The sequence below is a fragment of the Tamandua tetradactyla genome, chromosome 7, assembly GCF_023851605.1.
Source record: "Tamandua tetradactyla isolate mTamTet1 chromosome 7, mTamTet1.pri, whole genome shotgun sequence".
Taxonomy (NCBI): domain Eukaryota; kingdom Metazoa; phylum Chordata; class Mammalia; order Pilosa; family Myrmecophagidae; genus Tamandua; species Tamandua tetradactyla.
This window is the reverse complement of record NC_135333.1, coordinates 165,498,612-165,522,820: the sequence shown is the minus strand read 5'-3', so window position 1 is coordinate 165,522,820 and position 24,209 is coordinate 165,498,612. Positions and strand designations below refer to the sequence as shown.

The 24,209-nt window shown below is 37.8% G+C and overlaps 1 long non-coding RNA gene across 6 annotated transcripts in view; it reads left to right on the top strand.

Moving 5' to 3' along the window:
* The window catches only part of LOC143642813 (uncharacterized), a 113,567-nt gene that overhangs the window by 2,361 nt on the left and 86,997 nt on the right, over positions 1-24,209 (top strand). The window contains exon 2 of one of the 6 annotated variants that reach the window (XR_013155882.1): positions 15,786-15,937. The exons of the other annotated variants lie outside the window; for them this stretch is intronic. This is a non-coding gene — a long non-coding RNA (uncharacterized LOC143642813). The remainder of the gene's footprint in view (positions 1-15,785; positions 15,938-24,209) is intronic. 6 annotated transcript variants of the gene reach the window in all.

The window sequence follows — 24,209 nt, the reverse complement described above, 5'->3', positions numbered from 1 at the left end:
TATTTCTGTGAAGAGAGAGGCATAGAAGCAGTCCTAAAGAAGGTTGAGGAATGAGTGAAAATTTAGGAAATGGAGAATCTCTTCATCCTTCAACTTTCAGCTTAAATGCCACTTCCTCAGAGGATCCTTCTAAGTCAAGCTTCCTCTCTTACAGTCTCTCATTGTATTCTAAACCTTTTTTCATGGTGCTTATTGTAATTTTATTAATTTATTTGTGTGATTATTTATTTTAGTGTCTGTCTCCCCACCCACCTTGGGGTCCATGAAGGCAAGAACCATGTTTTGCACTCCATCAACAGAGGTAGAACATAGTAGGAGCTCAGTAAATACTCATACAAATGGAAATTAAGAAGTGCTATCTGTGTGTTAACCATTTTATATTCATTATCTCATTTCATCCACTTTTGAGCTGGAGAAATTCGATTGAAAAAGTTTAGGTAATTTGTACCAGGCCATTCAGTAAGTAAATAACAGAGTCACGATGCAAACCCAGTTCATCTGACATCAAAAGTTTAATAATTCTGTGTTCTACCATTCCCAGTTGAAATTTCAATTCAAATTCAATAAATACATATTGATTGAAGACTAGGAGAAAGTATTTCTGCTTGGTGGAAGATACAAAAGAAAGTAAGACACAAATCTGTATCCTCAAGAAAGTTTAGCGTTTAATGAGACAGACATAAATAAATAAGAATAAAATGCTTAAATACAATGATAAACAAAATGCTGTTTCTTTACTATAAGGAATTGCACTCTCCCCCTTGCCTTTCCCTTTTTTCCCCCAGAAAAGGCAAGAAAATAACATTTTAAAGTGATAACAAAGAGATATACATGTGTGGTAATACAGATTATGCTGGATTATTATTTTCCAGGACACTCCAGAGTTTGAGGCAACTATGTAACTGACAAAAAATGGCAGTCCATGACATACCTACCTATTTTCATTTTTTTTTTTCTGGATCTGGAAATTAAGATGTTCATTGAGGAACATCCCTTGGGGGTAGATCATATTCTTTTTTGTTTTTTTAAATTTTATTGACAAAACAAAATAACACACAAACACAAACATTCTTAGCATATGTTCCATACTTGGTGTACGATCAGTGGCTCACAGTATCATCACATAGTTGTATATTCATCACCATGATCATTTCTTAGAACATTTGTATCACTCCAGAAAGAGTAATAGAAAGAAAAAAGAAAAAACTCATACATACCATACTCCTTACTCCTCCCTCTCATTGACCAGTAATATTTCCATCTACCCAATATATTTTAACCTTTGTTCCCCCTATTTTTTTCTATGCCCTTTACTACTGCCTTTCATTGATCACTAGTATTTCAATCTACTTAGTTTATTTTAACATTTGTTCCCCTATATTTATTTATTTTAATCCATATTTTTTATTCATCTGTCCATACCATAGATGAAAGGCGCATCAGACACAACGTTTTCACAATCACACAGTCACATTGCGAAAGCTATATCATTATACAATCATCTTCAAGAAACATGGCTACTAGAACACAGCTGTACAGTTTCAGGCACTTCCCTCTAGCTAAATAATACACCTGAAACTAAAAAGGGAACCTCTATATAATGCGTAAGAATAACCTCCAGGATAACCTCTTGACTCTGTTTAAAATCTCTCAGCCATTGACACTTAATTTTGTCTCATTTCTCTCTTCCCCTTTTCAGTCGAGAAGGTTTCCTCAATCCCTTGATGCTGAGTCCCAGCTCATTCTAGGATTTCTGTCCTACATTTCCGGGAAGGTTTACTCCTGTTGGGGGTGTATCATATCTTCATTTGGTTTTCTCTACAAGAGGAAATTGAATGGGTAAAGGAATGAGAAACTTTGAAATCCCAGTAAGAATCTAAAGAGGAAATCCTGTGATAAAAAAAAATGCAACCAATTGCACCGGCTAGAATATTTTTTCAGGCTAATTACATGAAGTCATTTTGTTTCAGATGGCTAACTTGATAGGCAGACAAAAAAAGATATTTTATTTCCTTAGAGAAATACTTTTCCTATTATAAAATCAATGTGTTCTATTAAGACATATTTATTACTTTGTCAGAACAGAATGTATTACTTCTGAGAAAAATCTTGATTCCAAAATGGGCAACATAATTAGTCCCAGCATTACCTACTTTGAATTTCTTTGCTAGTGATAAGGGTTTGGGACAAGTCCCTTAACTTCTCCAAATTTCTTTCTTTTTTTTTTTTTTATTAATTAAAAAAAAAATTAACAAAACATTTAGAAATCATTCCATTCTACATGTACAATCAGTAATTCTTAATATCATCACACAGTTGCATATTCATCATTTCTTAGTACATTTGCATCGATTTAGAAAAAAAATAAAAAGACAACAGAATAAGAATTAAAACGATAATAGAGAGAAAAAAAAACCTATACCTCACATGCAGCTTCATTCAATGTTTTAACATAATTGTATTACAATTAGGTAGTATTGTGCTGTCCATTTCTGAGTTTTTATATCCAGTCCTGTTGCACAGTCTGTATCCCTTCAGCTCCAATTACCTCTTCTCTTTTTTTTTTTTTTTAATTAACGGAAAAAATGAAATTAACCCAACATTTAGAAATCATACCATTCTACATATGCAATCAGTAATTCTTTTTTTTTTTTTTTTTTTTAAAGGAAGGAAAGACAGAGAAGGAAGGAAGGATGGAAGGAAGGAAGAAAGGGAAACATTTTTAAACATTTTCTTGTTTTATTATATTTTGTTTGTTTGTTTGTTTTTTACATGGGCTGGGGCCGGGAATCGAACCGGGGTCCTCCGGCACGGCAGGCAAGCACTCTTGCCCGCTGAGCGACCGCGGCCCGCCCCTGCAATCAGTAATTCTTAACATCATCACATAGATGCATGATCATCGTTTCTTAGTACATTTGCATCAGTTTAGAAGAACTAGCAACACAACCGAAAAAGATATAGAATGTTAATATAGAGAAAAAAATAAAAGTAATAATACTAAAAACAAAACAAAACAAAACAAAACAAAAACCTATAGCTCAGATGCAGCTTCATTCAGTGTTTTAACATGATTACTTTACAATTAGGTATTATTGTGCTGTCCATTTTTGAGTTTTTGTATCTAGTCCTGTTGCACAGTCTGTATCCTTTCAGCTCCAATTGCCCATCATCTTACCCTGTTTCTACCTCCTGCTGGACTCTGTTACCAATGACATATTCCAAATTTATTCTCGAATGTCCGTTCACATCAGTGGGACCATACAGTATTTGTCCTTTAGTTTTTGGCTAGACTCACTCAGCATAATGATCTCTAGGTCCATCCATGTTATTACATGCTTCATAAGTTTATCCTGTCTTAAAGCTGCATAATATTCCATCGTATGTATATACCACAGTTTGTTTAGCTACTCTTCTGTTGATGGAGATTTTGGCTGTTTCCATCTCTTTGCAATTGTAAATAACGCTGCTATAAACATTGGTGTGCAAATGTCCGTTTGTGTCTTTGCCCTTAAGTCCTTTGAGTAGATTCCCAGCAATGGTATTGCTGGGTTGTATGGCAATTCTATATTCAGCTTTTTGAGGAACCGCCAAACTGCCTTCCACAGTGGTTGCACCATTTGACATTCCCACCAACAGTGGATAAGTGTGCCTCTTTCTCCACATCCTCTCCAGAACTTGTCATTTTCTGTTTTGTTGATAATGGCCATTCTGGTGGGTGTGAGATGAGATCTCATTGTGGTTTTGATTTGCATTTCTCTAATGGCCAGGGACATTGAGCATCTCTTCATGTGCCTTTTGGCCATTTGTATTTCCTCTTCTGATAGGTGTCTGTTCAAGTCTTTTTCCCATTTTGTAATTGGGTTGGCTGTCTTTTTGTTGTTGAGTTGAACAATCTCTTTATAAATTCTGGATACTAGACCTTTATCTGATATGTCATTTCCAAATATTGTCTCCCATTGTGTAGGCTGTCTTTCTACTTTCTTGATGAAGTTCTTTAATGCACAAAAGTGTTTAATTTGGAGGAGCTCCCATTTATTTATTTCCTTCTTCAGTGCTCTTGCTTTAGGTTTAAGGTCCATAAAACCACCTCCAATTGTAAGTTTCATAAGGTATCTCCCTACATTTTCCTCTAACTGTTTTATGGTCTTAGACCTAACATTTAGATCTTTGATCCATTTTGAGTTAACTTTTGTATAGGGTGTGAGAGATGGGTCTTCTTTCATTCTTTTGCATATGGATATCCAGTTCTCTAGGCACCATTTATTGAAGAGACTGTTCTGTCCCAGGTGAGTTGGCTTGACTGCCTTATCAAAGATCAAATGTCCATAGATGAGAGGGTCTATATCTGAGCACTCTATTCGATTCCATTGGTCGATATATCTATCTTTATGCCAATACCATGCTGTTTTGACCACTGTGGCTTCATAATATGCCTTAAAGTCAGGCATCGTGAGACCTCCAGCTTCGTTTTTTTTCCTCAAGATGTTTTTAGCAATTCGGGGCACCCTGCCCTTCCAGATAAATTTGCTTATTGGTTTTTCTATTTCTGAAAAATAAGTTGTTGGGATTTTGATTGGTATTGCATTGAATCTGTAAATCAATTTAGGTAGGATTGACATCTTAACTATATTTAGTCTTCCAATCCCTGAACACGGTATGCACTTCCATCTATTTAGGTCTTCTGTGATTTCTTTGAACAGTTTTTTGTAGTTTTCTTTATATAGGTTTTTTGTCTCTTTAGTTAAATTTATTCCTAGGTATTTTATTCTTTTAGTTGCAATTGTAAATGGGATTCGTTTCTTGATTTCCCTCTCTGCTTGTTCATTGCTAGTGTATAGAAATGCTACAGATTTTTGAATGTTGATCTTGTAACCTGCTACTTTGCTGTACACATTTATTAGCTGTAGTAGTTTTGTTGTGGATTTTTCCGAGTTTTCGACATATAGTATCATATAGTCTGCAAACAGTGATAGTTTTACTTCTTCCTTTCCTATTTTGATGCCTTGTATTTCTTTTTCTTGTCTAATTGCTCTGGCTAGAACCTCCAACACAATGTTGAATAATAGTGGTGATAGTGGACATCCTTGTCTTGTTCCTGATCTTAGGGGGAAAGTTTTCAATTTTTCCCCATTGAGGATGATATTAGCTGTGGGTTTTTCATATATTCCCTCTATCATTTTAAGGAAGTTCCCTTGTATTCCTATCCTTTGAAGTGTTTTCAACAGGAAAGGATGTTGAATCTTGTCAAATGCCTTCTCTGCATCAATTGAGATGATCATGTGATTTTTCTGCTTTGATTTGTTGATATGGTGTATTACATTAATTGATTTTCTTATGTTGAACCATCCTTGCATACCTGGAATGAATCCTACTTGGTCATGATGTATAATTCTTTTAATGTGTTGTTGGATACGATTTGCTAGAATTTTATTGAGGATTTTTGCATCTATATTCATTAGAGAGATTGGTCTGTAGTTTTCTTTTTTTGTAATATCTTTGCCTGGTTTTGGTACGAGGGTGATGTTGGCTTCATAGAATGAATTAGGTAGTTTTCCCTCCACTTCGATTATGTTGAAGAGTTTGAGCAGAGTTGGTACTAATTCTTTCTGGAATGTTTGATAGAATTCACATGTGAAGCCATCTGGTCCTGGAGTTTTCTTTTTAGGAAGCTTTTGAATGACTGATTCAATTTCTTTACTTGTGATTGGTTTTTTGAGGTCATCTATGTCTTCTTGAGTCAAAGTTGGTTGTTCATGTCTTTCCAGGAACCCATCCATTTCCTCTAAATTGTTGTATTTATTAGCGTAAAGTTGTTCATAGTATCCTGTTATTACCTCCTTTATTTCTGTGAGGTCAGTAGTTATGTCTCCTCTTCCATTTCTGATCCTATTTATTTGCATCCTCCCTCTTCTTCTTTTTGTCAATCTTGCTAAGGGCCCATCAATCTTATTGATTTTCTCATAGAACCAACTTCTGGCCTTATTGATTTTCTCTATTGTTTTCATGTTTTCAATTTCATTTATTTCTGCTCTAATCTTTGTTATTTCTTTCCTTTTACTTGCTTTGGGATTAGTTTGCTGTTCTTTCTCCAGTTCTTCCAAATGGATGGATAATTCATGAATTTTTGCCTTTTCTTCCTTTCTGATATAGGCATTTAGGGCAATAAATTTCCCTCTTAGCACTGCCTTTGCTGCATCCCATAAGTTTTGATATGTTGTGTTTTCATTTTCATTCACCTCGAGGTATTTGCTAATTTCTCTAGCAATTTCTTCTTCGACCCACTCGTTGTTTAAGAGTGTATTGTTGAGCCTCCACGTATTTGTGAATTTTCTGGCACTCCGCCTATTATTGATTTCCAACTTCATTCCTTTATGATCCGAGAAAGTGTTGTGTATGATTTCAATCTTTTTAAATTTGTTAAGACTTGCTTTGTGACCCAGCATATGGTCTATCTTTGAGAATGATCCATGAGCACTTGAGAAAAAGGTGTATCCTGCTGTTGTGGGATGTAATGTCCTATAAATGTCTGTTAAGTCTAGCTCATTTATAGTAATATTCAGATTCTCTATTTCTTTATTGATCCTCTGTCTAGATGTTCTGTCCATTGATGAGAGTGGTGAATTGAAGTCTCCAACTATTATGGTATATGAGTCTATTTCCCTTTTCAGTGTTTGCAGTGTATTCCTCACGTATTTTGGGGCATTCTGGTTCGGTGCGTAAATATTTATGATTGTTATGTCTTCTTGTTTAATTGTTCCTTTTATTAGTAGATAGTGTCCTTCTTTGTCTCTTTTAACTGCTTTACATTTGAAGTCTAATTTGTTGGATATTCGTATAGCCACTCCTGCTCTTTTCTGGTTGTTATTTGCATGAAATATCTTTTCCCAACCTTTCACTTTCAACCTATGTTTATCTTTGGGTCTAAGATGTGTTTCCTGTAGACAGCATATAGAAGGATCCTGTTTTTTAATCCATTCTGCCAATCTATGTCTTTTGATTGGGGAATTCAGTCCATTGACATTTAATGTTATTACTGTTTGGATAATATTTTCCTCTAACATTTTGCCTTTTGTATTATATATATCATATCTGATTTTCCTTCTTTCTACACTCTTCTCCATACCTCTCTCTTCTGTCTTTTCGTATCTGACTCTAGTGCTCCCTTTAGTATTTCTTGCAGAGCTGGTCTCTTGGTCACAAATTCTCTCAGTGACTTTTTGTCTGAGAATGTTTTAATTTCTCCCTCATTTTTGAAGGATAATTTTGCTGGATATAGGAGTCTTGGTTGGCAGTTTTTCTCTTTTAGTAATTTAAATATATCATCCCACTGTCTTCTAGCTTCCATGGTTTCTGCTGAGAAATCTACACATAGTCTTATTGGGTTTCCCTTGTATGTGATGGATTGTTTTTCTCTTGCTGCTTTCAAGATCGTCTCTTTCTCTTTGACCTCTGACATTCTAACTAGTAAGTGTCTTGGAGAACGCCTATTTGGGTCTAATCTCTTTGGGGTGCGCTGCACTTCTTGGATCTGTAATTTTAGGTCTTTCATAAGAGTTGGGAAATTTTCAGTGATAATTTCTTCCATTAGTTTTTCTCCTCCTTTTCCCTTCTCTTCTCCTTCTGGGACACCCACAACACGTATATTTGTGCGGTTCATATTGTCCTTGAGTTCCCTGATACCCTGTTCAAATTTTTCCATTCTTTTCCCGATAGTTTCTGTTTCTTTTTGGAATTCAGATGTTCCATCCTCCAAATCACTAATTCTATCTTCTGTCTCTTTAAATCTATCATCGTAGGTATCCATTGTTTTTTCCATCTTTTCTACTTTATCCTTCACTTCCATAAGTTCTGCGATTTGTTTTTCAGTTTTTCTATTTCTTCTTTATGTTCAGCCCATGTCTTCTTCATGTCCTCCCTCAATTTATCGATTTCATTTTTGAAGAGGTTTTCCATTTCTGTTCGTATATTCAGCATTAGTTGTCTCAGCTCTTGTATCTCATTTGAACTATTGGTTTGTTCCTTTGACTGGGCCATATTCTCAAGCTTCTGAGCGTGGACAGTTATCTTCTGCTGCTGGCGTCTGGGCATTTATTCAGATTTCCCTGGGTGTCGGACCCAACAAGGTTGTAAGATTTTTCTGTGAAATCTCTGGGTTCTGTTTTTCTTATCCTGCCCAGTAGGTGGCGCTCGTGGCACACGTTTGTCTGCGGGTCCCACCAGTAAAAGGTGCTGTGGGTCCTTTAACTTTGGAAAACTCTCGCTGTCCGGGAGGTTCGCTAGTCCAAGCGGCTTGGAAGAGTGCCAACCGGCCCGGGATCCAAACGCAGGGAGGATCGCTGGCCGCCGCAGCCCGGGAAAGCGCCCGTCCGAATTTCCTAGTCGGCCCGGTGGCGGGAGGGCACCAGCCGCAGCGGCCCGCCCGGGAGAGTGCACGTTCCCGGGGAGTCACGGGTTTGGAAGGGCCCCCCCCCCGTCACCGTTCTCGGAGGCCTGGGGATTTCCGATCCAAATCTCTCAGTTGGTCTGGAGGGCCGCGCGTGGTGTGGGCGCCAGCCGCCGCGGTTTAAGGGGACCGCCTGTCCAATTCTCCCAGCCGGCCCGGGAAGGGGGAAGGGAGTGACTCCGGCTGCTTGCCGCCCCGCCCGGTGAAGTCCGCACCCCTCGGCGATCTCACCAGAGCACGTTCTCTCAGCCAGCCAGCCATTCCAGGATGGGGTACGCTGTCTTTTTTATCTCTGTCGTGGCTTTGGGAGCTGTTCTGTATCGTTTCTACTCCCCTAGTAGCTGTTCTGGAGGAGAAATTAAGATCCGCGCGTCTTACTAAGCCGCCATCTTCTCCGGAAGTCCTCTCCAAATTTCAATCCCCTTATTTGTAAAATGAGGGTACTAATAGTACCATATCATAGGACTGTTGTGGAAATTAAATTTCACAATGGAAGGAAAGCGCTTAGTGTGATAGCGCAATGGCTAACGCAGTAGTAACTCAGCTGTTATTACTGTCAGTAAGCCATGCTCTTGAAATTTTTCCATTTTTGTGGATTGTATGACAGCTCGGCTATCCTAAGGCACACATGCATTATATGACTTCCTTTAGCAAGGAGTAACAAGAAATAATATATTAAGAAAATAAATCAGGAAAACTTGTATGATGATTTAGAGCTAGGTACCCCAGAAAAACATGTTCTTAAACTTAATCCGTTCCTGGGGGTGAGAACTCTTGTAATTAGGACCTTTTGTTGAGGTTACTTCAGGTAGGATATGGCCCAGCTGAATCCAGATGGGTCTTGTGCTGGTTTGAAAGGAAGTGTGCCCCCTAGAAAAGCCATGTTTTAATCAAAATCCCATTTCATAAAGGTAGAATAATCCCTATTCAATACTGTATGTTTGAAACTATAATTGGATCATCTCCCTGGATGATATGATTTAGTCAAGAGTGGTTGTTAAGCTGGATTAGAACAACCAGCTCTAATTTGGGTGGGTGTTGACTGGTTTACTTGAATCCTATAAAAGAGGAAACATTTTGGAGAATGAGAGATTCAGAGAGAGCAGCACCACAAAGCAGAGAGTCCATGAGCCAGTGACCTTTGGAGATGAAGAAGGAAAACGCCTCCCGGGGAACTTCATGAAACCAGAAGCCAGGAGAGAAAGCTAGCAAATGATGCCATTTTCGCCATGTGCCCTTCCAGCTGAGAGAGAAACTCTGCGTGTGTTCGCCATTTGCCCTTCCACTTGAGGGAGAAACCCTGAACTTCAGCGGCCTTCCTGAACCAACCAGGCAAACCAAAACGGTCCTTAATCTAATAACTAAAGGCCGTACAGGGAAAGTCGCAGAAAGAGAGAAGGCCAGAGGAAGCAACCAAAAGTTGAAAGAGTAGGGAAGGCAGCAAGGAGAGGCTCCATGCACAGTGCCATGTGACAGAGAAGCCCAGGACCAAGGATCACCAGCAGCAGCCCCAGAACACCAGTCTTCTAGGAGAAAGCATCGCCTTGATGATGCTTTGATTTTGGGCTTCTTTTAGCCTCAAAACCGTAAGCCAATAAATTCTTGTTTAAGCCAACCCACTGCATGGTATTTGCTTTTGTAGCAAAGAAACTGAAATACCTGGGAAAATCCAATTGCCTGACATTAAGGGGAAAACTAGAGATTTTTTTTTTCATTTCTATAAGATAAAGCCAATGTTATAAAACTATTTAAAAATGGATAGATGGTATGGCTACATTAAATATATATGTATATGCATATATTTCAGATACATGACCGTGACAAATGGAGCATAATAGATATGAATTATGGCTACATCAAAGTGTGTGCATGCACTTTAAGAATGCTCAAAAAGGGGACTTTAAAGGATAAATGAATGTAATCAACAAAGAATAAGGAGAGATTGTCAGTGCTTTTCAAAGAGAATACATGGATTCTAGCATTAGAATCTAGCATTAGAATTCTAGCATTAGAGTGGTCAGTTAGCTACAATTGTCTCTGGCAACTAATGCACATCATCTATTTTTGAGTCTTACTTTCCCCATCTGTAAAATAAAAATGAAGGTTGATTAACTTAAATGATCTGGAAGATCCCTTCCAACTATAGAGTCTAGACTTGTGTTATTTTCTAGTTCTCCCAGTACATGCATACAACATGAGGTGTATTGATTTGTTCAACAAATGTTTATTGAGCCCCACTTGTGTGTCAGGCACAGTGCTAGGTATTGCAGAGATAAAAAAAAAAAAAGATCTCATATCCTATTGAGCTCGCAGACTATGTAGGAAGATGTACATATAAGGTGTGACATACTGTTAAGAGTCTTTGAGAAAGGCTTCACAGATGGTGTCATTTAAGTTGAACTTGCAGGATGATTAGGAGTTTTCCTTGTGTAAAGGAGGGAAAGGGCATTCTGCAATGCACAGAGCAGAGTTTCCCAACCCTGGTACTATTGACATTTTGAGACAGATAATTTTTTGTTGTAGCAGGGTCTGTCCTGTACATTGTAGGCTGTTTAGCTGCAGCCCTGGCCTCTACCTACTAGATTCTAGTTCCTCCCACCCCTGCCCAGTTATTAAAACCAAAGATGTTTTTCCTTATTGTCAGATGTGGACTTGGTGGTAGGGGTGGAAGGGAGCAGACGAATTGCTCCCATTTGATAATCACTGGCACAGAGGGATGAAAGAATATGTCTCATTTAGGGTAGGGCTCAGGCTAAAGAGTAAGAAAATTGGGACCAGATTATAAAGGGCTTTCTATGTAATCTGTATTGTTTTATTCTAAGAGCTCAAGGTAACATGTAGCAAGAAATATTTAAATTTTAATATTAAAAATCTTCCACTCAAGTACCTAAATAATAGAAGACCACAACAGACATGTATAGCTTGTTTGTACAATGAATATCGTATAGCTATTAAAAGCCAGTAAAATTATATGCATATAGGTTACATGGATAAATTAAAGTGTTTACATAATCTATAAGAGACTTTTAAGCTGGGGGAATGGAGTGGTCATTTTTGTTTTGTAAAAGATCACATTAATGACAGTTCAGATTCTGAAGAGTGTGTCCCATCCAATAAACTATACTTCATTTAAAAAAACAAATATTCAATTTAAAAAACTGTTTTCTATTCTGAGCATATGCTTTTTACTTTTAAAGTTAGTTGTTTTAAAGTTTTTGTAAGTTTTAATTTAATGATGGTAAGAGTAGATGATGTTGGGTTTTTTTGCTCTGACGAAATATAAAGACAATACTATGTCAGTTCTCAAAACCACTTTTGAAACTTTACTGCATAGTGAAATCCCTAAGTCTGGTGACCTCTGCTCTAACCGGAAAGGGGAGGAGCTGGTAGTAGAAAAGACCTGCTAACATATTGCTAGAGCCCATGTGGGAGATGATGAAAACTTATGTAGGGGCTGTGATTGGGGGTCTACAGAGCAGAGGGTGGATTGAAGAGACATATCTAAAGTGGAATTAAGAGAACTTAAGGGTCCATTGAACACCGAGAGTAGGAGTTGAGGATGACACCCAGGTTTCTGGCTTGGGTTCCTGGGTGAATAGTGGTACCACTCCCTGAGATGGGGGGGGAAAGGAGGGGGAGTAGGTTTTGGAAGAGGCAAAGTAGGGGAAGATAAGCATTGAAATTCTAAATTTTAGATGCCTGCAGGGCATCCAGTCAAAGATATCCTGTAGTCAGAAATATGGACCTAGAGATAGACATGGGAGTCATTAGGGCTTAGGTGTGATAGAAGGCTATAAATGAGTTAGTTCAAGGAGAAAAGAAAAGGACCAAAAAGAGAACACAAGAGGACACTAACATTTTGGGGTCTGTTTTTTAAATTTTTGTTTGAGGAAAGGGAGAGAGTAAATGCTGTTAAGGAGACTATAAAAGAATGGTAGAAAAAAGAGAAAATACTTTTGAGAATAATTGCATGGAAGCAAAGAGAGAGAAAAAAAGTGTAAGAAATTAGTTTGATCTCTGTACAGAAGTATCAGCTTCTGTACAGAGATCAAGTAGTACAAAGGCCATTGGTTCTTTTACCTAATGTGCTCAATAAACAATTCCTGAGACTCTGGGTATTTAAAGAGAGAGAGTATAACTAGGAGCATAGTAAGAGAGCATATGGCCTAGTGGCCCAAAATCTGTCTCCCCGATCTGCAGTAAGTCTGGTAGTTTTATTAGAGAAAAACATGGGCAGGGTTTAGGATAATGAGCACAATGGCCCCAGATGATATAATTAGAGATGGTCTAATTATTGAGCATGCATAGATTGATTACATGCTTAGTCACAGAACATATGTAAGAAAATGGTGGAATGAGGTCTAGGTGACTTGTAGGTTAAAGTCTAAACTACTGCGCATGTCAGATGGGCCCATTTTGGTTAGATCCAGTCTCAGTTATCAAGATAACTTTGGACTCGTGGTGGGTTAGTTCTGGACTGACCCAAAACCCTTCATGAATAAACATCAGGGACTCTCTTTAGTGATTACAGGGCTTTAAAGTTGAAAAACTGGATAACTGGGTACAAATGAAGGTTAGTCACAAGATTTTTACAGTCACAGGGGAGAAGATAAGGGCTCTGCAACCATTATTAGAGATCAAGGCAGCTGGATTACAGTTTAGCGATTTCAAATATTTCCCTATGTCTACTCCAATATACCAGAAAGCAAAAAGCAATATCTACATAATGATTCAGCAATCAAAATCATCCCTTAATTCCTGATTTCCCTGTTACAGTACAAGTCTCAAAATAGACCATTGATTCTGGCTATTAGGAGGCCACAGGTGACCTTACTTAATAAGAGCAATTTTGCTATGGGGGCACGAAAAAGGTACACTCCAAGAGACTGAGACATACTTTCCTAGACACCAGCTCAAGCAGCAAAGGAGAAAAATCACTTCATCAGTGATTCTTGCATTACTCTACTTTTTGTTCTCCTGGAGAGGGCCTTTCTTGAAATTTCATGTAGGTCTCTTGCCTTCTGCTTTCCTATCTTAGTGGTCTCCAATGACATCTTCAATTACCTTTTATTTTACAATATATTATTGGTTCCTTTTGTAATTGGAATTTAGTTAGATACTTAACAGTAGAACTTCTTTATCTTTACCATAATCTCTGGGTAGCATCCATGTATTTGAGGCTGGACTTTTGGGAAAACACCTGTTTTCCAAACAATATTTCTGTGGCCAAAATGTCAATAAATTGTATCATTACCCAAGTGGATATTTCACGTGCTTATCGATCAGGCCACATAACATACAAATCAAGGGTTCACAAAAGAGAGATTAAAGCTAGATGAAACACTGGAGAATAAGTGAAGTTACCACTCAGGCTGTCTCCTCTCATCTCTCCCAGTAATGGTTCCCACTATTTATTATCACGAGGGTTATTTTGAAGACAGAGCTGAGCAGAGTTAAACTAAGAATGTTTTGTGAATGGGGTTGTAATATGGAAAAGAATTCGATAGAGGTTCTGAAACTTTTTGGATTTAGGACACTTGTATACTTGAAAAATTTTAAAGAACCCCAAAAAGGTTTTTTTTATGGATTATATCTATAGATTAAGTACTATATTAGAAATTTGTACAATAAAAATTTAAAAATATTTATTCATTGATTAAAAATAACAATGATAAACCATATTCTCAAAAATTGTTAATAGAAAGAGTAGGTATTGTTTTATATTATTGAAAATCTCTTTCATATCGATCTTAACAGAAGAGAGCCAGGTTCAGTTGTTTGCTTCTGCATTTAACCTGTTGGATTATCATACATCATACAGCTGCTGGAAAACTCCACTATATATTTATGAGAGAATAAGAGTGAAAAAGTTGCAAATAATGTCTTAATATTATGATGAAAACTGTTTTGGCTCTCATAGACCCTGGACCGCACTTTGAGAACTACTGGGTTAGACTATATAGAGAATGAAATTTCAGTATAGTAGTGTTATAAAGTAAAAGGAATAATAAAAGTTGAGAAAGTTAAGGTGAACATCCTGGATTATACTCCAAGAAATTTTGCACTAAAGGATTGCTTTGTGAATTTCATATTGGAGTTTAAGCTTTCAGAAAAATCTATTTCCACTTAATGACATGGTTTGGGATGTGTTAAATGGAGTGGAAGTGAATAGTATGGTTGAAGAAGTCAATAAAGCATTAAGCTAGCATTTTAGATCATCTATCATATAGATGTTGTGATTATCCAAAATGATGGCAGAAGTGGAAGTAAAAAAGGAAATCCTAAGTCAACGAGTGAGGTAGCATGACCTGTACAACTTCACAGGACAACAAAGAGGCAGTTTAGTGAATATTTGTAGAAGAGAGGGTAAGTGACTATGGAAACTCATTATTATTTTTTAAACATTTTTTATTGTAAAATATAACATATATACAAAGCAAAGAAAGAAAAAAGCAATAATTTTCAAAGCATACTTAAAGTAGTTACAAAACAGATCCCAGATTTTGTCATGGGCTACCATTCCACCATCTCAGATATTTCCTTCTAGCTGTTCCAAAACACTGGAGGCTAAAGTTTCCTAGATTGTAAACTCTTACAGCAGTCAAATCTATTCCAGAGTTGTAACTGTTATTTCTAAATTCTGAGATGTTGAACTATTGTTGAATAGCCTGATCATTCCCTGGAGCTTCAGATATTTGTGTGACATCTGAGGCTGAGAGTAGAGCTCTGAAACTATAAAAGTCGGCATTACCACATACAGCAATTGTTTAAAACGTTGAAAATGTGATCAAACTTTGACTACAGATAGAAAGAAAGCTGATCTGGATAGGACTAAAGTAAATCAGATTACAGGTTAAAGGATGATGTGGTCTATATTTTAAAACTCCAACTTCTATGTAAGACCAAAGGAAGAGATGCTTATTTGGTACTCAAGTTATATTTTGAGTAGTGCATTATCTAATTTAACTTGTGTGGTCAGTTTGTTTGAACACCAGAATTACATGGAATCTTGAATAAGGAGTGAGAACTCGTTGATTTGTGTAAGTTAATGTGATACCCTTATATATCCCAGAGTAAATTGGGCAGAGAATAAAAAAATATTTGCAAAGTTCCCTTGGGGACTGGGGAGAAAGGAGGAAATATTAAACATCCCCACCTGGGGAATTCCAGATATTCTTGCAAGCACTGGGGACAATCAGTTCAATGGGCTGAGCTCTTGATCTTGGGGCTTGCCCTTATGAAACTTATTCCTGCCTAGGAGAAGTTAAGCCTATTTATAATTTTGCCTGAGTCACCCCCAGAGAATCTCTTTCGTTGCTCAAATGTGGCTCTCTCTCTCTAGGCCAACTTGGCAGATGGACTCACTGCCCTCCCTCCTGCATGGGACATGACTCTTAGTGGTGTAAATTTCCCTGGCAATGTGGGACAGGACTTCTGAGGGGTGAGCTGGTACCTGACATCATGGAATTGAGAAAGCCTTCTTGACCAAAAGGGGTAAGAGAAAAATGAGACGAAATGAAGTTTTAGTGGCTGAGAGATTTCAAACAGAGTTGAGAGGTTACCCTGGAGGTTATTCTTATGCATTATATAGATACCCCTTTTTAGTTTGCGGTGCATTGGAGTGGCTGGAGGGAAGTACCTGAAACTATTGAGCTGTATTCCAGTAGTCTTGATTCTTGAAGATGATGGTATAACTATATAGTTTTTACAAAGTGACCATGTAATTGTGAAAACCTTGCAGCTGATGCTCCCTTTATCCGTGATATGGAGAAATGAGTAAGCAAAATAAGACCAAAAGTGAATAAAGAAATAATGGAAGGATAGGGGTATAAAAACTGGATAGATTGCAATACTAGTGGTCAATGAAAGGGAGAGGTAATGGGTATGGGATTTTTTTTTTAATGTCTTCTTCTGGAGTGATGCAAATGTTCTAAAAATGATTATGGTGATGAATACACAACTCTGTGATCGTACTATTAGCCATTGATTGTATGCTTTGTATGGACTGTATGATGCATGAAGATATCTCAATAAAAATATTAAAAAAAAAAAAAAAAAAGAGTAGCCTCCAGAATAGCCTCTTGACTCCAGTTACTCTCTCTTGGCCACTGATGCCTTATGTTATATTACTCTTTTCCCCCTTTTATCCCGGAAGACATTGTCAATTCTATGGTGCAGGCCAGACTCATCCCTGGGAGCCATACCCCACACTGTCAGGGAGACTTTCACCCCTGAATGTTATGTCCCATGTAGTAGGGGAGGGTGATGATATTCCTTGCAGAGTTGAGCTTAGAGAGAAAGAGAGAGAGAGAGAGACCACATTTGAGCGATAAAGACTTTCTGGAAGCAACCCTTAGGCCTTGTTAGGGAACGCGTTATTTTTTTAAAAATAAAATTTTAATATTTATTAAAGTAATAAACACATGTGTTTAGAAAATTAAATAGCATAAGTTTGTGATAAAAGCAACAGGTAATTTATCCACTAGGGACAACTTTTTTTTCTCAACTCTAAATGGCTTATAGTGTTATTTTTATAAATGGATTAGTTTTAGGCATTCTTAGTGATTGTGATAAAGATTTAGCTCAACACAATGTCACTTTATTCCCTCTTGTCAATAGTTGCATTACTATTTTTGGTCCTCTGAAATTTTTTCTTTTTCTTTTTTTTATTGAGGTATAATTGACATGAAGTGAAATGTTTAGATCTTAAGTGCACAGTTTAAAGAGTATTGACAAATGCTAGAGTTGTAAATAGAGTGGAAGGATTAGGCACAATTGGAGAAATATCTTTCACAATTTTGTTTCTAGTGAAATCTTAAACAAATCTTGGACAAACCTATATTCTCCATTAGTGCCAGGTTTCAAGACCCAGAGTATAGGTGTGTTATATGGGGACTACCAAGGCCAAACGAAAACACTTTCTTTTCTTTTTATAACTTACATGAACATATTTCTTGTGAGTACTTCTATGGAAAGCCAAGGCATATATATATAGACATGATACACAGTTGCAAGGTTGTCTCCCAAACTGCAAATGAGATGTTGACAAAGAAAAGAGAGTATAGGGTATTTACAAAGAAAGACAAAACTGAAACAACGTAAAGCAGATCTGTGAAGCAGAAGTAGCAAATGTAATATTTTTTTTGAACGGTAAAGGTTTATTTTTTACTGACCAAATGACTATGTCTGACATGAAACAAATGTAGAGGTCACACACAAAAAATCTTTCCATCTTTGGTTTTTCTTTACAGCAGCATAAACTGGCTGCTGGAAGGTAAGTGATATGTTGGTACACATATTCTAAAAAGACTATTCCAGGACAATACTGAATAAATTGGTTGTGTTTGTAAACTAAGATGTAATGTCAAAAAGATTTGCCTATTTGTTATGCAGTACTTGTGACTATTTGTATTACCTGTTACTGTTTGTATGTGCTGTTGTGTATGAGGTTTCCCATTCATTTATTCAGCAAGTATTACATTTGTGCTGTACCCTGTCTTCTGGAAGCTTCTGAGCCTAATATGAAAATAAAATGATATAGCATTTCCTCCCCACCCCCCAAAAAAGAGTTTTGACAAATGCGTATGCCTGTGTAACTCACACACTTATCAAGATATAGATGATTTCCATTAGCTCTGCAATCTCCCTTGTGCCCTTCCCAGTCAAGCCTCTCCCACCCACAGAGCCAATGTTGTAATTCATTTCACTGTAAGTTTCTTTCACCATTGGGTTATTCTAAGTTTGAGATTATTTTAAATAATGTTATTATAAACATTCTTGTTCACATCTTTTTTTATTAATTTTTAAATTTTTAAAAAAATGTAACAACAAACACAAACATTCTTAACTTATAATCATTCCGTTCTACATATATAATCAGTAATTCACAATATCATCACATAGTTGCACATTCATCATCCTGATCATTTCTTAGAACATTTGTATCAATTCAGAAAAAGAAATAAAAAGACAACAGAAAAAAATTCATGCATACCATAACCCTTATCCCTCCCTTTCATTGATCACTAGCATTTCAATCTAAATTTATTTTAGCATTTGTTCCCCCTATTCCTTATTTATTTATTTATTTTTACATGGGCATGCACAAGGAAGTGAACCCGGGACCCCCGGCATGGCAGGCGAGAACTCTGCCTGCTGACCCACCATGGCCTGCCCCTGTTCCTTATTTTTATTCCATATGTTTTACTCGTCTGTCCATAAGGTAGATAAAAGGAGCATCAGACACAAGGTTTTCACAATCACACAGTCACATTGTGAATGCTATATCATTATACAATCATCTTCAAGAAACATGGCTGCTGGAACACAGCTCTACATTTTCAGGCAGTTCCCTCCAGCCTCTCCATTACATCTTGGATAACAAGGTGATATCTATTTAATGCATAAGAATAACCTCCAGGATAATATCTTGACTTTGTTTGGAATCTCTCAGCCATTGACACTTTATTTTGTCTCTTTTCACTCTTCCCGCTTTTGGTTGAGAACGTTTTCTCAATCCCTTGATGCTGAGTCTCAGCTCATACTAGGATTTCTGTCCCACAATGCCAGGAAGGTCCACACCCTTGGGAGTCATGTTCCACGTAGACAGGAGGAGGGCAGTGGGTTTGCTTGTTGTGTTGGCTGGAGAGAGAGGCCACATTTGAGCAACAAAAGAGGTTCTCTTGGGGGTGACTCTTAGGCCTAATTTTAAGTAGGCTTGACCTATCCTTTGTGGGGTTAAGTTACATGTGAACAAACCCCAAGACTGGGGGCTCAGCCTATAGCTTTGGTTGTCCGCACTGCTTGTGAGAATATCAATAATTCAACTTGGGGAGGTTGAATTTTCCCCCGTTCTCACCATTTGCAAATGGTGAGACTTTGCAAATACTTTTCCACTCACTGATCAAATCACTCTGGGATTCATCAGGGCATTACTCTGGACAAACCAATAAAATCTAATGTCCTACCCAAGGTTCCATGTACTTATGTTGTTCAACCAACTATCTACATAAGTTATATTAGGACATGCACTAGTCAAAATATAAATTTTGTACCAAATAAACATTTTTTGATTTAGTCTCAAACATAAGTTAAAATTTTAAATATTAATTACCATCTATTTTCAACACCCTGCAGTAATGACATTCTTTTGTTCTTCCTCATGCAAAAACTTTTTTTAAATTTGTACATTTAGTCACTATCATTATGCACTCTAGGCATTTGTGCTGGTCTGAATCTGTAGTGGACCCCAGAAAAGCCATGCCCTTTAATCCCCATTCAATATTGCTGGGTGGGAGCATTTTGATTGTTTCCATGAAGATGTGACCCCCCCATTTGTGGGTGGTAACTTGATTAGATGATTTCCATGTAGGTGTGTCTCCACCCACTGAAGGTGGAGTTGCTTACTGGAATCCTTTAAAAAAGGAAACATTTTGGAGAGAGTCCGTTTTGGTAGAGCCATGAGAAAGCCAGCAGATGCTGCCATGTTCACCATGTACCTTTGCAGCTGAGAGAGAAACAGTGAACTTCATCAGTCTTCTTGAACCAAGGTATCCTTCCCTGGATGCCTTAAATTGGACATTTCTATAGACTTGTTTTAATTGGGACATTTTCTTGGCCTTAGAACTATAAACTAGTAACTTATTAAATTCCCCTTTTTAAAAACCATTCTGTTTCTGGTATATTACATTCTGGCAGCTAGCAAACTAGAACAGATTTTGGTACCTGAGGAATGGGATGCTGCTGCGGTTTGCAAATAGCAAACATGTTGGAACAGCTTTTTAAGTGGATAAGGGAAACAGTTTGGAGGAGTTGTGAGAAGCTTGATAGAGAAGGCCTAGAATGCTTTGAAGAGACTGTTGGTAGTAATGTGGACTCTAAAGACACTTCTGATAAAGTCTTGGACAGAAATGAGGCATATGTTATTATTGACTGGAAGGAAGACGAGCCTTGTTTTAAAATGGCAGATACTCTGGCAAAATTGACTAGTGGCTTTGGCTGGAAGGCAGATTTTAAAAGCCATGAACTTGGATATTTAGCGGAAGAGATCTCCAAATTAAATGTCAAAAGAGCAGCCTGTTTTCTCCTCACAGCTTGTAGTGAAATGCGACAGGAGAGAGTTAAGCTGAAAACTGAACTCTTGAGTAAAAAGAAACCAGAAATTGAGGTCCTGGAAAATTCTGAGCCTCCAGAAAAGGAGACCCCAGAGAATAGCACCCTGTGTGAGGATTTAACCAAATGTGGAACCAGAGAAAGTCAGAATTGGACATGGAGTTATCCAGGAAGGATTATGTCTGATGGGCATGATCCAGCACTATTGCATAGAAAGCCAACGAAAGTGCTGTGGGACCTGTATAAACAGAGCCGCTGCTGGTCTGGACTGGGGGGGTTCAGAGAAGGGACACATTGGAGGAAGAATAACTTCAGAGGCAAAACCATGGAGGCTGAGGTCTGAAGTCAAGAAGCCTCGGGCCAGGAGAGCGGACACACCCAAGCCCATGAAGAGGGTGAGTTTGCCCCAAAGGCAGACGATGGGCCTTCCACCTCATTGCAGTGGAAGAGTCACGCCGTCTCAGGCCTTGGAGAGGGTGAAGCACATTCCTTGGGGTTTGGGGAGAGCCTGGCTACCACCACATGGAGGGGTTGAGCGTGTGCCCCTGAGATGGCAGAGAGCCCAGGTGCGGCCCCAATGCTTGGAGAGGGTGGAGCCAAGAGAAAGGTGGTCTTCCCAATATCCCCCAAGGTTGTATTCGGAAAGAGGCAGACCTCTGTGTAGGCCCTTAGAAAGGGTGGGACTGCTGCTTTCTAAAACCCCGAGGATAAATGACTCTCAGACTTTGAAATCTAATGGACTTTGCTCTGCAGGCTTTCGAAACTGTGTGGGTCCGGTGACCCCTGTGTTCCTTCCTCCCTATGGAAATGTGTATATGTATCCTATGAATGTTCCTCCTTTGTATGTTGGCAGCAAATAACTTGTTATGAGTTTTCAAAGGTCCAGAGCAAATAAATGGAGAAAATTTTGCCTTAGGACAGACCATGCCTGTAACTGGCTTGATGAGATTTTATACTGTCTCTAATTTTGCAACTGCTGATATTGTTATGGAATGAATGTATTTTGCATTTGGAAAGAGCATGTTTTTTGGGGTTCCAAAGGGTGGAATGTGCTGGTCTGAATCTGTGGTGGACCCCAGAAAAGCCATGCCCTTTAATCCCCATTCAATATTGCTAGGTGGGAGCATTTTGATTGTTTCCATTAAAATGTGACCCACCCAATTGTGGGTGGTAACTTTTTATTAGATGATTTCCATGGAGGTGTGTCTCCACCCACTGAAGGTGGATTGCTTACTGGAATCTTTTAAAAGAGGAAACATTTTGTAGAGAGTCCGTTTTGGTAGAGCCATGAGAAAGCCAGTAAATGCTGCCACATTCGCCATGTGCCCTTGCAGCTGAGAGAGAAACGTTGAACTTTATCAGTCTTCTTGAACCAAGGTATCTTTCCCCGGATGCCTGGACATTTCTATAGACTTGTTTTAATTTGGACATTTTCTGGCCTTAGAACTATAAACTAGCAACTTATTAAATTCCCCTTTTTAAAAACCATTCTGTTTTTTTTACAAAAACCAATATTGCATTCTGGCAGTTAGCAAACTAGAACAGCATTCCTAGATTATATCATCTCAGTCTTTATTGTCTGTCTTTCCTTCTGATTTCATTTATACCCCCAGCCCTCCTCCCTCTATCAATCTCACATTCAGCTTCATTCAGTGTGCTAACATTATTGTATTACAGTTAGGTAGTATTGTGCTATCCATTTCTGAGTTTTTACAATCAGTCCTGTTGCACAATCTGTATCCCTTCATCTCCAGTTACCCAATATCTTACCGTATTTCTATCTCCTGATGGTCTCTGTTACCAGTAAAATTCTCCAAGTTTATTCACTAATGTAAGCTCATATCAGTGAGAACATGTAGTATTTGTCCTTTTGTTACTGGCTAATCTCACTCAGCATAATGTCCTTAAGGTCCATCCATGTAGTTTCATAACTTTATTCTGTCTTACAGCTGCATAATATTCCATCATATGGCTATACCAGAGTTTGTTTAGCCACTCGTCTCTTGATGAACATTTGAGCTGTTTCCATCTCTTCTCAATTGTAAATAATGCTGCTATAAACATTGGTGTGCAAATGCCCGTTTGTGTCCTTGCCCTCATGTCCTTTGAGTAGATACCTAACAACGGTATTGCCAGGTCATATGGCAATTCTATATTTAGCTTCCTGAGGAACTACAAAACTGCCTTCCACAGCAGTTGTACCATTTGACATTCCCACCAACAGTGGATAAGTGTGCCTCTTTCTCCACATCCTCTCCAGCACTTGTCATTTTCTGTTTTATTGATAATGGGCATTCTGGTGGGTGTGAGATGATATCTCATTGTGGTTTTGATTTGCATTTCCCTAATAGCCAGGGAAGTTGAGCATTTTTCATGTGCCTTTTGGCCATTTGTATTTCCTTTTCTGAGAAGTGTCTGTTCAAGTCTTTTTCCCATTTTGTAATTGGGTTGTCTGTCTTTTTATTGTTCAGTTGAACAATCTCTTTCTATATTCTGGATACTAGACCTTTATCTGATGTACTGTTTCAAAATATTGTCTCCCCATGTGTAAGCTGTCTTTTTACTTTCTTATTGAAGTTCTTTGATGCACAAAAGTGTTTAATTTTGAGGAGTTCAAATTTCTTTCTTTCTTCAATGCTTGTGCTTTGGGTGTAGGGTCTAGGAAACCACCTCATATTATAAGATTTGTGAGATATCTCCCTACATTTTCTTCTAACAGTTTTATGGTCTTAGATCTAATGTTTAGGATTTTTATCAATTTTGAGTTAATTTTTGTATAGGGTGTGAGATATGGATCCTCTTTCATTCTTTTGCATATGGATATCCAGTTCTCTGGGCACCATTTATTGAAGAGAGTGTTCTGTTCCAGGTGAGCTGGCTTGACTGCCTTATCAAAGATCAACTGTCCATAGATGAGAGGGTCTATATCTGAACACTCTATTCCTTTCCATTGGTCAGTATATCTGTCCTTATGCCAGTACCATGCTGTTTTGACCACTGTAGCTTCATAATACGCCTTAAAGTCAGGCAGCATGAGACCTCCAATTTCATTTTTTTTCCAGGATACTTTTAGCTGCTGGGGACACCCTGCCCTTCCAGATAAATTTGGTCATTGGTTTTTCTATTTCTGAAAAGTAAGTTTTTGGGATTTTAATTGGTATTGCATTGAATCTGTAAATCAATTTAGGTAGAATTGACATCTTAACTATATTTAATCTTCCAATCCATTAACACTGTATGCCCCTTCCATCTATTTAGGTCTTCTGTGATTTCTTTTAACAATTTCTTGTAGGTTTCTTTGCATAGGTCTTTTGTATCTTTAGTTAAATTTATTCCTAAATATTTTATTCTTTTGGTTGCAATTGTAAATGGAATTCTTTTCTTGATTTCCTCCTCAGATTGTTCATTACTAGTGTATAGAAAATCTATGCAGTGTTTGATCTTGTAACCTGCCACTTTGCTATACTCATTTCTTAGCTCTAGTAGTTTTACTGTGGATTTTTCAGCATTTTCGACATATATTATCATATCTTCTGCAAACAGTGATAGTTTTACTTCTTCCTTTCCAATTTTGATGCCTTGTATTTCTTTTTCTTGTCTAATTGCTCTGGCTAGAACTTCCAACACAGTGTTGAATAAAAGTGGTGATAGTGGA